The sequence below is a fragment of the Xyrauchen texanus genome, chromosome 2, assembly GCF_025860055.1.
Source record: "Xyrauchen texanus isolate HMW12.3.18 chromosome 2, RBS_HiC_50CHRs, whole genome shotgun sequence".
Taxonomy (NCBI): Eukaryota; Metazoa; Chordata; class Actinopteri; order Cypriniformes; family Catostomidae; genus Xyrauchen; species Xyrauchen texanus.
In genome coordinates, this window is record NC_068277.1 from 20,521,485 (window position 1) to 20,539,805 (window position 18,321).

At 43.2% G+C, this 18,321-nt stretch overlaps 1 pseudogene; it reads right to left on the reverse strand.

Annotated features, from left to right (window-relative positions):
- Positions 1 to 408: 408 nt before the first annotated feature.
- Positions 409 to 18,321, reverse strand: part of LOC127618197 (N6-adenosine-methyltransferase subunit METTL3-like) — a 40,981-nt pseudogene continuing 23,068 nt past the window's right edge.

Below are 18,321 nucleotides of genomic sequence, written 5' to 3' on the forward strand. Positions count from 1 at the left end.
GAAAACTTTGTGGCTGATACAAAAATCAGCCACTTTGTGGCTGATTTCCATAATGTTTTATAGCCAGTTATTTACCATTCTGATGCCTACATTAATGACTTAATCCAAGTACTCTTCATGAATAAAACTCCAGCATTTTATGTCTTATGTTAATATTTTATGCATAAAAAGTTCACTTTAGAAGATAAATACCAATCACATTTTTCTTTAGACTTTCTAAAAATATTTTGTTATACATTTTTTAAACATGTAAAATACATTATATAAAAAACATAAAATATTGAAATTTTCCATCTTTGAATAAAATGCTTGGCTCTTCCTCTCAATAAACACACTGGGTCATAAAGATTAACAATACAATATGTTGTATATTTTTATCTACTTACACAATGCAAGCAATTCAAAGTCTATATGTACATTCAGGACAGACACAACCAAGCCCAGGCAAGAATGCATTTAAAGACAATATACAGTATATTTGGCAGATTCATTTTCAAAATACTCAGTCTACATAGAGATCACTGTGGTATTACAGATGGCGAGGCAAGCTGATTAAAAACCAGTCGGAGGGCCAGACAAATATAATTGGCGGGACGCATTTAACCCACAGGCCACCAGTAGACTCTGACTGTAGACTAATACTCTTAACAAGGGAAGCTATAGCAAACATCATCTTTACTGTGATCTTTGGACGAGCACATGCGATTTGTTAACAAAACAAATTGTAACAAAATCTGCGTCTTGAATTAAATTGAATAAGAATGGCTTTATAAGGCTATAGCAGATTTATTATAGCATGCATGCTTTCATAACTAAAATAATAAAGTGTGTTTTCAGTGAAACTGATCGTATGTTTTTAACAATAATGGATAAATACTACAGAGATTCAGCAATACAACCTCAGTCGATTCTATTCTATTTTTGACAAGTTAATCAGGGGAGAGCGTGAACGCAGTCCCCCACTACCAGAAATTATGCAGTTGAGATTCCCACATTTGGGGGGTTTGCAAAGTCTAAAGTGACTGTGGATAATTAGGTCTCCTTATTGGCTGAGAGTCTACAGTCATTGAAGTCGGTTGATTTATTTCCCCCTTCCGAAAGAGACTGTCACTCCTGGAAGTCCAAGCACCTCGTTGCTGGATGCTCTGACTCCTTGAAAACCCCAGACAACATCTCCGTCCATACCTGGGATGGTGCCAGCTGATGCATGTCCTCCTCAACTCCTCTCCCTTGCCCCATAGAACTGCCCGAAACTTCATCCACCTGGCCTTTAGTACCAGTACAGTGGCTGCCCTGGATAGTGGAGAAACCCTTGATTAGACCTGATGAAAAAGGACCCTGGAGGATGTGTAAGACCCCCAGGTGATGCTGGGTCATCCTGTAGCTTTACCAGATACCTCCTCTTGCCTGTCCAAATACCATAACAATCTTTCAGGTGCTCACCTCCCTTCACTGACTCGCAGTACCTCCACAAAAGGATTGTAGAGATGAATCACCAACAACAAATAGTACTGAGCAAAAGCTGGATAAAGCTTCAAGCCCCTCAACAGTGGATGATCCTTCTTTTCCCCCATGCCTCAAAAATGCAACACAGTCCTTTAGTTGAGAAAAGGTCACATCCAAACTTTCTATGAACTATGGAAGCTGGAACTCCAATATCTTACCTCACCAATTTAGTTACCACAAAATCCCATTCAATAATACAATTGAAACCAGTTACTAAATCTAGCATTACTTACAGACTAGCTGTATTATTCAGTCACACCAATGAAAGCAGAAATGGAAATTCCTCTCTCATCATTTCCAACTGGATATCAACAGCTACTACACTTGAACTTAATTAAACTGTAGTTCCCATTTAAGCTTAAAACAAGGAACCATATTCTTATTCTTGGAGACAGTAATTACAATCAGGCCCGGATTACCCAATGGGCATTATGGGCACGGGCCCAGGGGCCATGCGCACTTGGGGCCCAAGCGAGGGGAAGATTTATTTATTTATTTATTTATTTTAAATTCATTTCCGAAAACGGAGCGTATATTTGCACTACGTGCCGGCCCGGTGCCTGTCTTTTTAGCAAAAAGACGCTCGACACAAAATAACTACTGTAGCGTAAGGCGTGAGGTGCATGATGGTAGCTTTTGACGCGTTCGGCCAGAGTTCGAATCCGCCTTTTGCCGAACTCGCTCTTCTCCCTTTTCCCAACACATGCAGGTACTTAGGCCCTACTGCTGGTGGTGACACGTACGCGTGCATTTGAGCAACACTGGCAACAAAACTAGCACTAGTGTAATTGCTAAATAAGTTAATTGCCATTATGCAACGTTTTAGAAAAGTATGAATTAGCAGAATATCCAGTGTTATGAAAACAGTAGGTCAACATAACTACAATGCATTCTTTAATTCCCTGTCTTATTCTGCCCTCTGGCATATCGAAATTAATACAAACCTTAACATAAAGAGACGGACAGTGTTATTAATAGACAGTAAAAATCATACTAATAATACTATGTAAAAAAAAATCTGATGAGCCCAGAATATAAACTCAACGTGTTTAATTACACGTTATAAGCATTGCCGAATACACTCAAATGAGATCGACTCAGAAAAGACGTCAATAAATGCACGCGTCACCTGCTACATCCTCTTTGTTGCATGCGCAAATTATGATCACTAATACAAAATACAATTGTAGAAATTGCTGCACATTCGTTGAATTCTGAATTTTGCACACATAAGTTTAAAGCAATTTGTTTGTGGATAGTAGGCACAGGCTATCCTAGAAGAACATATCTGCAACATTTATCAAGTTCACGGATAATTGTGCGTGCATCTGATCTATTAAATTAGTATTATTAATCGTTATGATACTAAAATCATAATAAAGTATGTATACTACAAAAAATCAGATGAGTCCAGAATATGAACGTAACGCGTTTAATTTCACGTTAAGTATTTTCCTCCCATATAAAACATTTTAAGAAAGCTAAATGTGGCTTTATGCATATTAGAATGTCCCCTTATTATGTCGAAATAACGACTTATTATTCTATTGAAATAACGAGATAAGTTATTTTTCTTCCTCTTTTTTTTTCACCTTAAAAAATGAACTTAGAACAACACAAACACAAAAGCCCCTCAGTGCACTGTCACTGATGGCCATTGAATCTCAGCTGGTCATGGACTTGGATTTTGATGACATTGTAACTGAGTTTGCTAACAGGAAAGCCAGGAAGAAGTCTTTTTAAGGGCAGCCGGAGAGAGGAGAGGAGGAGAGACAGACAGACAGACAAAAAAGTGAGGAGAGGAGGAGAAAGACAGACAGACAGACAAAATTGAGGAGAGGAGGAGAAAGAAAGACAGACAGACAGACCCTGAGGAGAGGAGGAGAGGATGAGACAGACAGACAGACCCTGAGGAGAGGAGGAGAGGATGAGACAGACAGACAGACCCTGAGGAGAGGAGGAGAGGATGAGACAGACAGCCCCTGAGGAGAGGAGGAGAGGATGAGACAGACAGCCCCTGAGGAGAGGAGGAGAGGATGAGACAGACAGACAGACCCTGAGGAGAGGAGGAGAGGATGAGACAGACAGCCCCTGAGGAGAGGAGGAGAAAGACAGACAGACAGACAGCCCCTGAGGAGAGGAGGAGAGCATGAGACAGACAGACAGACCATGAGGAGAGGAGGAGAGGATGAGACAGACAGACAGACCCTGAGGAGAGGAGGAGAGGATGAGACAGACAGCCCCCGAGGAGAGGAGGAGAGGATGAGACAGACAGCCCCTGAGGAGGAGAGGAGGAGATAGACAGACAGATAGACAGACAGCCCCTGAGGAGAGGAGGAGAGCATGAGACAGACAGACAGACCCTGAGGAGAGGAGGAGGTATTGTGTGTGTGTGTGAGAGTGTGTGTGTGAGAGAGAGAGAGAGAGAGAGAGAGAGAGAGAGAGAGAGAGAGAGAGAGAGAGAGAGAGAGAGAACAACTTACATGAAATATAGTATTATCAAAAAAAAAAAAAAACAAGCTGCTTTATTTTACATTTGATTTACATTTACATTTAGGGCATTTGGCAGATGCTTTTATCCAAAGCGACTTACATGTAGTACATTTGTCAATAGTTGGACAGGTCATACACCAGCAATTGTAATTTGTATTGTAAGCAACCAATATTATACCATAATACTTACAGCATCTTGTAATGTGTCTACTACCATTTCACTATCATTCAATCATCAAACAAAGTGCCATTAGGGGCCATGAATAATAAAGTGCTAAATACATAAGTGCAGAATTTTTTCAGTATAAAGAAGAGTATAAAGAAGAGTAAAAAAGTTGAGTTAAGATGACCTATACTGTTTGCATCCTTTTCATCACAGGAAGAGGAGAGGGGGAGAGAGACAAAGAGCGGCAGCCCCTGTAGAGCCGACGAGTAGAGGACAGGAGAGGAAGAGAGAGACAGACAGGAAAGCTACATTAATGGGTGTGTGTACGTGTTTGTGTGTTAATTATGGAATAATTTGATTCATATAACTGGATTGGTAAAGGTGAGGCACTATGTGCTTGCATATGCCAGCTAGTTGCTCGCTATAGGTGTTACCAGCAAATAGTATCCAAAAATTCAAAAGCTTGATTGTGTGGGTGGGGTGGGGGGCCCTACAAGACATTGTGCCCAGGGGCCTCTGAATTCTTAATCCGGGCCTGATTACAATGACAGTAACACATTTCTGTAATATTTATCCTCACAATATTCTTGTACAAAATGTTATCAATGTTAGTACTTTCATGTTAACGCTCATACAAATATAGCTCAATATATATATATATATATATATATATATATATATATATATATATATATATATATATATATATATATATAAAAAGCAGACATTTCTACAACAACATTGGGAGGACGGGTAGATATTATAATGAGGTACTAGTTCTCCAATCAGTAACACGGATAACATTTCTTCAGTATTATAAAAGGAAGTTTTTGTCATCACAAAAAAAAAAAAAAAAAAAACAATCAAACAGGAACACGCATAACATCAAAGTAGAAGTAAAACCCAGGGATATACGTAATTTCCATAAACATTTTGCTTTTAAATACGTAATGAGTTTGCCCCCCTGTGGACAGATACGATATTGCCATAAAACATCCTTCCCTACCAACTCGACACTGAAATAAATAAATAAAATCCTGAACAATTTAAAATGTTTCGATGGTGAAAATAATTTTATACAAATCAATGCACAACTTGATAGGTACAGGTATAATTGTTCTTTTTTGAAGAAAGTGCAAAGCCTCCCTTTGTTAGGTTGACCTTTTTTAATAAAACAATAAACATTTAAAATCTCATCTTGTCAGCCATTTTCTGCAGCAACATTACACACACATAGCCATTTCTACTCCTTCGGGACTCGGGAGGAAATATCACATCAGATAAGTACACATCCGAATATGCATGTTTTCCATACAAATACCAGGTATGGCTAATGACATAAGGGCCTGCAGGCGAATGTCGCCTCCGTCAACCCATTAATTAAAACAACACGTTGATAAAAATAAATAAGTTATGTTTGCGTAAACAGTGCGTTAAAACGTAGTGTTAATTGTAGGCTATGGCGTCACCGAATGATGTTGTTAACTAGCCACGCTGTTCATCCGCAGGGGAACAAACATGCTGATCACGACTAATATTCAATAAAATATTTAATGTTACATAAAATGTTTAAAATAACTTACTTCGTTTCGAGTTGCATGAACTTTACAAATCCACAGGTGAACTCGGAATAACCTCTTGCATGTGCGTCCCTTGTTATGTTAAAGATCATATTAGATCCATGTGGTTTGATTAGGTCAAATATTTCGCATTTTCTTCGTAATGCCAGAGTATCGTATTTGATACACGACTTCCTTAGGCCTCTAAATCATCTAAATGCTACTATTCTTGAAAACCTGTCGTAAACGGTCTGCTTTACGTCTACTGTTCTGTGGTGAATTGGACGTGTTGTTTATGTATTTTTGCTGGCAAATCTTTGATGATTTTGATAAAGTTACGGTGTCAACGTTAATATTATTGCTGAAATGTCATAGGCCTATAATGGATTAAAGCTCACTTAATAGGAGTACTTATCAAATTAATGTTGAACATGTGTCAAATATGGTATTTGTGATATGTTAATTTGTAAATTCTTCTATGTTCATTGCATTACATTTCATGATGGGCTATGCTGACCACCAAAAATAATAAATAAATAAAATATATATATATTTTATTATTATTAATTTAATTTGGTTCTTTAGACACCCAGGACCTCATTTCACCCCTGTACCTCATTAATTTTTTGAAGTCGTGCCCACACCTCTTTAGTATTTATCAATCTATCTCTTATACATAGAATAACAAAAAATAAATAAAAAGAATTGCACTTCCATAAATTATATTTTTAGGATTATTTCATAGCTATATAAATGTACTATCACAGGATATATATTTATTTGTTTATTACAAGATAGATCAGTACTCCAGAATCCAGAATCGGTCTGTCTTCGCCGGCCAAAGGTGGTCAGCGCAGACCACAACGATCTGCCCAGGTCTGTCGGTCCTGGGCGAGTCCCATCCAATTGTGTCCCAGATCTTGTTGTAGCGAGTCGCGCCATCGTGTTGCAGGGCGCCCGCGTGGCCGCTTGATATCGATCGGCAACCAGACGGTGACTTCGCGTGTCCATCTTTCGCTCTGTCCGCCGCATCAGGTGCCCAGCCCAGCGCTTCTTGGCCTTGTTGGCCAGGTCCACCGCGTCGGCCACCCTGGTCATGGCCCGCAGCTGCTCGTTGTGGATGTGGTCGATCCTTTTAACCCCGACCATGCGGCGCTCGATTGCGCGTTCAGTCACGGCCAGCTTTTGTCGGCCGGTGCTGTTGAATAGGGCGGCCCTGATGTCCGGGTTGATGGCTCTGTTGGTGGCCGTCTCGGCAATTGAGCCAAAGCTGACCCAGGCGGCTCGGCGTCGTCGTGCCAGTTCTCGACCAATCTTGTGGTCGGTAGTCAGCTCCTGGCCCAAGTAGATGTATCTATCGACTTGCTGGAGCTGGTGCTGGCCGACATGAAGGGTAGTGTCAGCCACCTGGTCATTGCGCATCCACTTGGTTTTGGCCAGATTGATTTTGAGGCCGCACCGAGTGCCAGCCTGGTTGAGCTGGTCGAGCCGCTGCTGTACATCGACTGCCGAGCAGCCTATCAGCACGATGTCGTCGGCAAAGCGCAGGTGATTGAGCCAGCGGCCGTTGATCTTGATGCCGACCTCGTCCCAGTTGAGCTGCCGGAAAATTTGCTCGAGGCAGGCGGTGAAAAGCTTGGGCGAGATGGTGTCGCCCTGCTTGACCCCGCGGCCGACCTCAATGTTAAGCGGCCGGTCGAACAGGGTGATGGTAGTGGCGCAGTTGCTGTTCAGCTCCTGCAGCAGGGCCACATGCTCGTCCCCGATGCCTTGTTGTTGGAGGGCGAGCAGCACGGCGTTGATCTCGACCAAGTCGAAGGCCTTCTCGTAGTCGACGAAGGCCAGGACCAGCGGCATCTTATACTCCCTGGCCCTCTCGAGCAGCTGGTTCAGTACCTGCACATGGTCCATGGTGCTAAAGCCAGATCTAAATCCGGCCTGCTCGACGGGCTGCTGTTCGTCCAGCTGCTTGGCCAACCGGTTGAGCAGCACCTTGGTGAAAATCTTATACACGGCCGACAACAGTGTGATCGGCCGGTAGTTGCTGAGCAGCTCGCGGTCGCCCTTCTTGAACAGTAGTACTGTCTTGGCCGTCTTCCACTGTTTGGGGATTTGGCATTGTGCCATGTAGCTGCTGAATCGGGCTGCCATGGCTGTCCAAAGTGAGTGGCCGCCGGCCTTAAGCAGGTCGATCTCAACGTCGTCCAGGCCAGGTGCCCGGTCCGCCTGTGCCTGCTCGACTGCATGTCGGACCTCGCTTTCCAGCACTGGTAGGATGGGCGGCAGCTGGTCGAGCTGAAGGTTAGGTGGGGGGACGGGGACCTTGCTGGCGAACAGGTCACTGTAGAAGTGCCTGCACTCGGCCTCAATGCCGGACCGAGTCCTGGTCGTCCGCCCGTCGGCCGTCTTCAGTGCTGGTATCTGGCCGCGCTGCTGCTGCATCGCCCGCCTGCACTTTTTCAGGCTCTTGCGGTCCTCGGCTGTCGCCAGCAGGCGCCTCTGTCTGTACTGGTCGAGGTCGGTCTTGAGCTGCTGCCGGATCTGCTTGCACAGCAGGCCGTACTCGACGTGTGTGGGTCCGTCAGCGCGCATCTGCCACCGCCTCTGCATCAGGGCCTTGGTGGCGTCCGAAATTCGGCTGGCCCGGCTGTTGGTCGGCACTGTTGCTGCATCGCGGCTTGACTTGAGCAGGCCTATAAAGTGGTCGTAGTCCTGGTCAATGTCGGCTTCAAGCTGGGCCCAGTTGGTGTGGTCGATCAGAGTGTGGAAGACGGCTAGGTCAGTGGTGGCTGGCTGCTTTGCCCGGTTGCTGGCTGCCAGTGCGCGCTTTTCGGTCCTGCCGTCGATGACCAGCTTGGCCCTTACCGGCCGATGGTCGCTGCCCGTGTCAAAGAACTTGCGGCCGATGACAGCGACGTCCTGCAGGATGCGGCGGTGGCTGCAGAGGACGTAGTCGATCTCGTTGGTTGTTTCTCCATTGGGAGACATCCATGTCCATCGGCGGCCGGGGCGCTTCTTGAACAGACTGTGGTCTCGGCCATTGGTCTCGAACAGCCGGTTGTCTCGGCCATTGCAACCAGTCGCTCGCCTGGTCCGTTCCTGTTGCCGCTGCCGAACGGGCCGACAAAGCGCTCGCCATCCAACCCCTTGCCCACCTTGGCATTGAAGTCGCCATCAGGACGAGGTAGGTGGCACGGGGGGTAGTGGCTGCCTCGACGGCCTCGTAGAACTGCTCAAGCACATCCTCATCTTGCTCGGACGCAGCCGCTGCTGTTGGTGCATATGTCTGCACGATCCGGATGGTGGCTTTGTTGTGTAGGCGCAGGGTGAGCATGCCGACTCGGGGGTTGGTCATGTCGACCAGGTCAATCATCGGCGACCATCGTTTGGATACAATGAAGCCGACGCCACCGACAGGCTGCGTCTCTTCCCTGGCACCCAAGACGACCGTCCTGCCGTCGTCGCGGCGCACGTGCAGCGGCTCCCGGCGCTTGGTCTCGCACAGCCCGAGCACGTCGCAGCGGATGCTGTTCAAGCCTTCCAGGATGGCAGCCAGGTTGGCCTCATTCGACACAGTCCTGGCGTTGAAGGTAGCAATGTCGAGCACCATGGTGTTGGTAGTCCGGTCCTTTGGTCGGTATCCAGATGGCGGCCTGGTACCTGAGATTCTTAGCAGCCTCTCGTCCCTGGCCGGCTCGCTCCGCCGCCGTAGAATGGGCGCAGGGGCGTGCAGGGTACTGAGGCCCTTGTTTGTCGTTGTCGTTGCAGTTGGGTTCAGACCTCGGCTTGCAAGGCCTGTGCCCTTGTACTAGTCTAGTCTGTCCTAGATTAGTACTACGTTCATAAAATAAATACTATATCACATAGCTTTTCTGTGCAACAATGGTGAATTGTCAGTATCCCATATGCATGCACACATATATATTATAAATAATTCTTCTTACTCAAGATGGCGCTGTTGTTTCAGTTATTGACTTGATTTACATCTGCCATTGCTGTTTGATGAAGAAACAACATGGAAGTAAACTATAGCAAGTAAAACTCATGAGCAGAATCATATAAATATTGTCATTTAGGTGGACTATTGAAATTATGTAAATTCCATTTAGACTCAATGAGACATAAACAAAATCCTCACTTCAATATGGGATTTTGATTCATTATTTAGAAACAAATTGCTACATTCTACATGTTCTGTCACAAGTTTTCATTGTTCAACATTTCATGCTGTTAATCTGTTGTTTTGATTCAGGCAGATGCTGAATTGTGTGTTATTATCTGTATTTGGTATTATTAGGGCAGTCTACTGTGCCTGTGTTGCAGCTGCAGGACTAGCTGTTGCGCAAAAATGCCAAGTTGAAGGCAGAAATTGGGAATCCCTTTGAGAATATGCCAGAATACCTCCTACAAATGGAATACGTTTTAAAGGCTTTTGGTATTTCTCTAACTACTATATGCTTTCTGTTAATATAATGTCATAAAAACACATTTGCTACCAGCATCCTTATCATGCCATGCAGTTAGTGATTATAATACATTTTTTTCCAAGAAAATAAATTGCAGATCTTTGTATGGCCACTAGATGAGACACTTATCAAGCACTTCAAAAAAGAGGCCCCATATGTTTTTGTATCACCCTGGCTCACTATAACAGGAACAGCAGTTCCCTGGTGGATAAGACTATATGGCCCCACTGTGTTTTCCCTGAGAATGTGGTTCTCTGGCCCATAGCTTTGGGACTGGGTTTGCTACAGGTGGTTCTCTGTGAGATTCAGGTCTTCAATGGATGCCTAGCCTGCCCCTATGGATACTGCCAGGACAAAAAAGAGGTACATTAACATTGCAAATGCATTTTTGTGCATTTATTTTCTATAGAGGTCACCACATTTTTGGTATATATATATATATGCAATTGATGACATGACAAAACTAACATTATGGCGAAATACTGTTTTCCATCTATTGTACAGTTTGTCAGACTACATGGGCAGCAATGGTGAATTCTCAGGGCCAGAAAAGCCTTCTCTGCTGGCCTAACATGCCAAATAAATAAATAAAACTTTGTCATCCTTTCATTCTCAATCAACTTTTTGCCTATGTATTTTGAATCCATTTCCACTCTTAATTAATCAATAATAATTGATTTATTTGTTCTTGTTGGGTGTGATCTTTAGGATAGGTCCAGGTACAGGCCTTCTAGCTGGCCTTGAGTGACACAATCACACTTTAAGTGACGTACGTAATTTGAAAGCGAAGAGTGCGAGATCGTCATCGCTATTGCCATTGAGAAAAAGATCCTTATGGATTTAAAAACAAGAGATGTTCTTCATGACCATGTGATTGCTTAATTTATTAAACAGGAGAGGAGGGCTGATTTTCACTTCAAGTAAAGTGTCGGATCAAGATTTGAAAAGTAGTGCTGTGTTCCATTCAACTCAGAAAGTTGTATTTTACAACTTCCTTCTAGGAAAAGTGCAATGGATGCCTCTTGAAGTCAGAATTACAACTTGTAGGCTTGTGCAGAAATTCTCAACTCTGATTTTGCCAAGATGCTGGGGCATGATATCACACAAACATAACAACACTCAGAGAGATATACAAAGTGATAAACGTTCACTTTATTAAATATCGATAAATGTGTTTGTTTCCACATTACATGATATTAAAGCTTGTTTAACATACGCCTGCAGAAACAGGTGTATAAAACATTATAATCTCTTTTCCTGAAGCACAAATGCTAGCGCTGCAGCATTGTTTATCAGTTGGGTTGCTAGGAGACATCTTTAACAAGAGTTAAACCCCTGCTAAGCTAACGGGAGTGTTGCAGTTCCGAATATCGATGAATGGAATGCATTTATGGTCGGAGATATAAAGTAGGAATATCCCTCATCCAACTTGAACGGAACTCAGCATAAACGTGTACCCTGACGAAATGATATTTATTGCAAGCAACATTTAAATCGCAAATATTATTCTATAGATTTTTCCAGGTATTATAGACATCATTGGTAGATTTATATGAAAAATTATGATTTTTGATGTTCATTTCACAAAACAGTCATGCAGCATTTAAAATTAGGATTGCTTAAGCATTAAATTTTGTTTCAAGTTCTGGCTTTTGTGCAAGGATGTGTTTTTAAAATGTCAGTTGGTATTAATAGTTGACTGCCATATAATTAATGTATGATGCCCAAAGGCATACTCAAATCAAAAATCAAATCAAATCAAATCAAATCCCTTTTATTGTCACACTACCATGTACACAAGTGCAACAGTAGGTGAAAGTCTTGTGTGCAGTTCCGAGCAACATAGCAGTCATGACAGTGACAAGACATATACCAATTACAATAAACAACATATTTACAGAGCACAATTTACATATCAAATGTACACATACTTACACAACACAATAATAATATACAATGTACAGTAAACAATACACACAATATAGAATACACATACAATAAAATAAATAAAGTGTATATAAAAATATATATATACAGTAGTTGTGTTCTGGAGAATCTAATTATGACAGTCCAGTGTGAGATATAAGATTAATAAAGTGCAGTGCTGATTATTGATCGTGAGAGATCAAGTGTTCAAAAGTCGGATTGCTTGGGGGAAGAAGCTGTCCTGTAGTCGGCTGGTGCGGGTCCTGATGCTGCGATACCGCCTGCCTTTTGGTAGCAGTGAGAGCAGCCCATGACTCGGGTGGCTGGAGTCTCTGATGATCCTCCGAACTTTTTTCACACACCGCCTGTTATATATGTCCTGGAGGGAGGGAAGCTCACCTCCGATGATGTTTCTGGCAGTTCGCACCACCCTTTGCAGGGCTTTGCGATTGTGGGCGGTGCTATTGCCGTGCCAGGCGTTGATGCAGCCAGTCAGGATGCTCTCTACAGTACTGGTGTAGAACCGTGTGAGGATGTTGCGGTTCATTCCAAACTTCCTCAGCCATCTCAGGAAGAAGAGGCACTGGTGAGCCTTCTTCACAACAGCCTCAGTGTGGACAGACCATGTGAGTTCCTCAGTAATGTGGACACTGAGGAACTTGAAGCTACTGACTCTCTTCACTAGTGCTCCTTTAATGGTGATGGGGCATTGTTCTCTGTCTTTCTTCCTGAAGTCCACTACAAGCTCCTTGGTTTTACTGACGTTGTGGGAGAGGTTGTGCTCCTGACACCAGCGTGTCAGAGTGTGCACCTCCTCTCTTTAGGCTGTTTCATTATTGTCAGTGATCAGACCTACCACCGTCGTATCATCAGCAAACTTAATAATGGCATTGGAGCTATGTGTTGCCACACAGTCGTGTACAGGGAATACAGGAGTGGGCTGAGAACACAGCCCTTCGGGGCTCCAGTGTTGAGAGTCAGTGATGAGGAGATGTTGCTGCCCATTCTAACCACCTGACGTCTGCCTGACAGGAAGTCCAGGATCCAGCTGCACAGTGAGCTGTTTAAGCCAGGAGGCTGGATTTTCACATCAAGATTAGAGGCCACTATGGTGTTGAATGCTGAGCTGTACTCTACAAACAGCATTCTCACATATGTGTTCCTTTTTTCCAGCTGGGAGAGAGCAGTGTGTATTGTAGATGCAATGGCATCATCAGTGGAGTGGTTGTTGCGGTAGGAAAACTGCAATGGTCCAGAGAGGTGGGCAGCACAGAGCAGATGTGATCTCTGATTAGCCTCTCAAAGCATTTGCTGATGATGGGGGTCAGAGCAAGAGGACACCAGTTATTTTGTGTGTCAAAAGTGATTTTTGATTGCTTTTGTACAGGCACAATGGATGAAGCATTTGGGGACTACAGACAGGGAGAGGGACAGGTTGAAAATGTCAGTAAAAACACCAGCCAGTTGGTTCGTGCACGCTCTGATGACGCGGCCCGGAATGCCGTCTGGACCTGCGGCTTTACGGATGTTCACCCGTCGTAAGGATCGGGTTAAATCCGCAACAGAGACGGAGAGTGAACCAACCTCTGTAGTGTCTGCCACGAGTGCTCTCTCCACGAGGGAGGTGTTATTGTCCTCAAAACGAGCATAACATGTATTAAACTCATCCGGGAGAGAGGCAGCGGTGTTCACGGCAGAGTTTTTATTCCCTTTATAGACTGTGATGATGTTAATTCCTTGCCACATACTTCTAGAGTCGGTGGTGTTGAACTGACCTTCAATTTTGTGCCTGTACTGGCGTTTGGCTGCACTGATAGAGTTACGGAGGGCATAACTGGCTTGTTTATGCTCCTCCACGTTCCCAGAATTAAAAGCGGAGGTCCGCACATTAAGTGCCATGCGAACATCGCCGTTAACCCACTGTTTCTGGTTGGGGTAGATCCGTATTTTTTTGGTCGGAACAACATCCTCTACACACTTCCTGATGAAACACGTTACGCTATCAGTGTAATCCTCGATGTCGTCATCAGAGGCGGACCGGAACATCTCCCAGTCCGCGTGATCAAATCAGTCTTGTAGCATAGCGTCTGATTGATTCGACCAGCTCTGGATTGTTCTGAGGGTGGGTGCTTCCTGTTTCAGTTTCTGTCTGTAAGCGGGCAGAAGCAGAACGGAAGAGTGGTCTGATTTGCCAAATGGTGGGCGGGGGAGGTATTTGTAGCCATACCGGAAAGGAGAATAGCAATGGTCCAAAACTTGTGTGTTGAAGCTGATGTTTGGTGGTATTTTGATGCGATTGTTTTAAAATTGGCTTTGTTAAAGTCCCCGGTAACAATGAACGTGGCCTCAGGGTGCGCGGTTTCCTGCTCACTTATGCTCCCATACAGTTCCTTGAGTGCCCGGTCTGTGTCGGCTTGTGGGGGGATGTACACAGCTGTGACAATGACCGCTGTGAATTCCCTAGCCAGAATGGTCGACACAGAAGCATGAGATATTCCAGATCAGAGAGTAGAAAGACTTGATAAAATGTACGTTCCTCTGATCACACCATGATTTGTTGATCATAAAACATACACCACCACCTCTGCTTTTACCTGAGAGGTCTTTCGCTCCGTCCGCTCGGTACACGGAGAACCCTGTGGGTTCGATGGCCGAGTCTGGAATCTCCGCAGACATCCAGGTTTCCGTAAGGCAGATAACGCAGCAATCCCTCATCTCTCGTTGGAAAGAGATCCGCGCTCTCAGCTCGCGGAGTTGTTGTCCAGAGACTGAACATTTGCCAGTAGAATACTTGGTAGTGGGGTCGATTTGCACAACGTCTTACTCTGATGAGCACGCCGGCTCTTTTTCCCCTTTTCCTTCTGCGTTTCCGTGGCCGGGCAGCCCAGTGTTTGTAAACAGTGGGACGACATTGAGGAATTTGAAGTCCGGTTTTCGGTGTGTAATTGCAGAACCAATGTCCAAAAGCGTTTGTCTGTCGTATACAATAAGGCAGACAACATCTGTGAGAAAGCCCTAACCACGCCCCCTGAGCGATTTGTATAATATAGTGCTCAGCCAGGTGTGGACATGCAAAATCGGCATCTGAGTTACAAATTAGGCCGGCTGGTCTGTTATTCAGCGACGTATATGTTTTTACTCCGTGCGTAAATGATTACGGGTGAGTTTTCATATATATTTCCCCTTTGGTGTTAATATTATTGTTCTGAATGTCGAGATTTGCTCGTAACGTGACTGCATTAATCCTGAACCCCTTGAGCGTCCCATACGCTCGTATAACATCCAAGACAAAAAAACTAAAAACTGTAAACAAAACAAACAATAAACTGCAGTGTTGTGTCGGATCTCGCAAAGCAGCAGCCATACTCGGCGCCATCTTGATTCCAAGTTGAGTACTGCATCTTATTCATTGTGAAACTGTGTTTTCTTAATGGCATGAATCCCAATGAAGGCCTAGTCTTAAAATGCACAGCCTGCAGCTGATGGACAGCATAGGAAAAAAGTCTCTCTGTTTATATTTAAATCAGTTACCATATTGGTCTTTCATGCATACATCCAAAATGTGTAAATGCATTGTGAAATAGCAAATCTAAAATAATAAACTTTAGTTTTATAATTTTTTATATTATAATATATATTATAATATAATTATAATTATATAATAAATAGTACAGGTAATGACCTCTGTTTTCTTGCCCAACAGGATGAAGGAGGTCTGTGAAATCTGCCAGGGAGTGACAAAACAAGCAAAACAAACTCAGCAATACTGGTTTCATTTGTAATCCTTACAAGGACAAGACCTCTCACAAAACTAATGAACTCCAATCTTTAGGCCTAATACATGCAAAGCCACTCTGCTTATAAAAAATGCTATCAAAGCACTTAAAGTGGATGTAGTGTGTAAAATTTTAACTATAGTTTTTATGTTTTATTGTAATAGTAAACTCAAACTACCTTTACTGTATGATAGCATCAATATCTTTTTCCTTCAAATAAGTATATTTAAATTATTTATTTATGTCAACCTTTTCTGCACTTTGGAATAATCACTATAAAGATGATGAGTCTCAGTACTATGTGATCCTAAACTATTTACTTTCACAATTAACATTTGCATTATGCATTTGAAAGAGCTTTTATCCAAAGCAACTTAGTGCATTCAAGGTATACACTTTATCCATTTTTTGTGTGTTCCCTGGGAGTCAAACCCATGTTTTTGGCATTGCTAGAGCCATACTCAACCAGTTGAGCTACAGAATATACTTTTATGACAAGTATTTGACATAATCTGTCTGACATTAAATGCAGTTTGTTGCCAATAGTTATGAATTGTTAACTTGTATAAGTAATAGCTACATTTAGAGTTTACATCAGATGAGAGTAATACTTCCTCTAAAAGTTACATAAATAACCCCAAGTGTTTTCTTTTTCTGATATTCTTGGCAGGATTCAACAATTTTTTTCAGTGCCTTACTAGTTTCCATTGCAGTAGTGAAGCACTGAAGCCAGATGCTGGCTGTCCATTTTCCTTCAGAATGGATTGATAAAGCCACTGTGTTCCTTTTTACTTATTTTATATCCTTCCCTACACCTGTGTCATTCACTGTTGAGATTTTGAACCTTTTGTACTACTGTAAAGTGACACCGGACCAAACTGGATTTTCGAGCTGGTATTCTGTAGGCCAGACTCGCTGGTAGTGGAGGCCAGACTTGCAGCTGTACATACAAGGTAACAGGGACTGTTACAAAGCATGGGCCATATTAAAAAGGTACCTCAGATGTGCATACCTACATATTTTCCATCAAAATACTCAAACAAAAAAGTAACAAAAAAGTCCTATTAAATTTACAGTTAAAACTGGAAGCTGGAGTCGCCAAAAATATATATTGACAAGGTTTCAGGCATTATGGGATGGGAATGACATTCATGGTGCCTGTGTATCTTACAGTTCATACAGGTGTTACAAACCTGACTGACTTTCTTGCTTCCGTGGAACACTAGAGGAAATATTTTGAAGAATGTTGATGCTGCCCTTTTTTCATACAAGGTAAGTCAATGGGGAATGAAGATGTCAGCCTAAGAATTTCCTTTTGTTTTTCACAAAAGAAAGTCAAGTAAATACATTTAAATTTGTGGGTGAACTATCATTTTAATAACCTACTTATAGAGGTCTGGGTAGCTCAGGGAGAAAAGATGGTGACTACCACCCCTGGAGCCGCAAGATCGAATACAGGGTGTGCTGACTGACTCCAGCCAGGTCTGCTAAGCAACCAAACTGGCCCGGTTGCTAGGGAGGGCAGAGTCACATGGGGTAACTTCCTCATGGTCGCTATTATGTGGCTTTATCTCTCGGTGGGGCGCATGGTGAGTTGTGCAAAGCCTCCATATGCGCTATATCTCTGCAGTTAACGCAATCAACAAGCCACGAGATAAGATGCACGGATTGAGTGTCTCAGACGCAGAGGCAACTGAGATTCGTCCTCCACCACCCAGATTGAGGTGAGTCACTACGAGCTTACAGATTCGACAACCAAGACTAAATTGTTAAACATAAACATAACATACATACCTCAGCTAGAAGGGGAGAGAGGCAGCTGCATGTCCTAGTACACACGTTACTGCATCATCTTAATATATGGAAGACTTGTTCAAACCAGTCAGGGTGTTCCTAACCAGGGAAGGATGTTCTGTTCTTCTTGTCTTGGAGATCACACATGTAAGCACATACACAAACCGACATACAAAGTTAATTATGGTATAGGAGATATAATGTTTGGGTGTGGAAAGGAATAATTTTATAAAGTATTAATATAATATTAATTTAACAATTAGAATACTTTTGCACATATTAGACACACACAGATACACTCTCATTCAGACTGGGGCTAACCCCACAAGACAGTACAGACACACACATCATCTTCCACAATGGGTCCAGACATTATAAGAAGGTAACAGACCAAAAAAGCTGGATCAGACTGGATGGAGCACATGACGTGGTGTGATAGAATTTATTGTGCCGGGAATGGCATTCACTAAAGTACAGGGGTTTCAGTACAGCGACGCACAAGGGGCGTGGCCATGACATAAAACAAATTTCAGGTCAGCGCACATGCGCATTATAGTGCCTTCTTACCGTGGGCTTTTCATATTTTCATCGCAGGCTTTTCATAACAGCGACAGCAAACTGATGAAACAGCCATG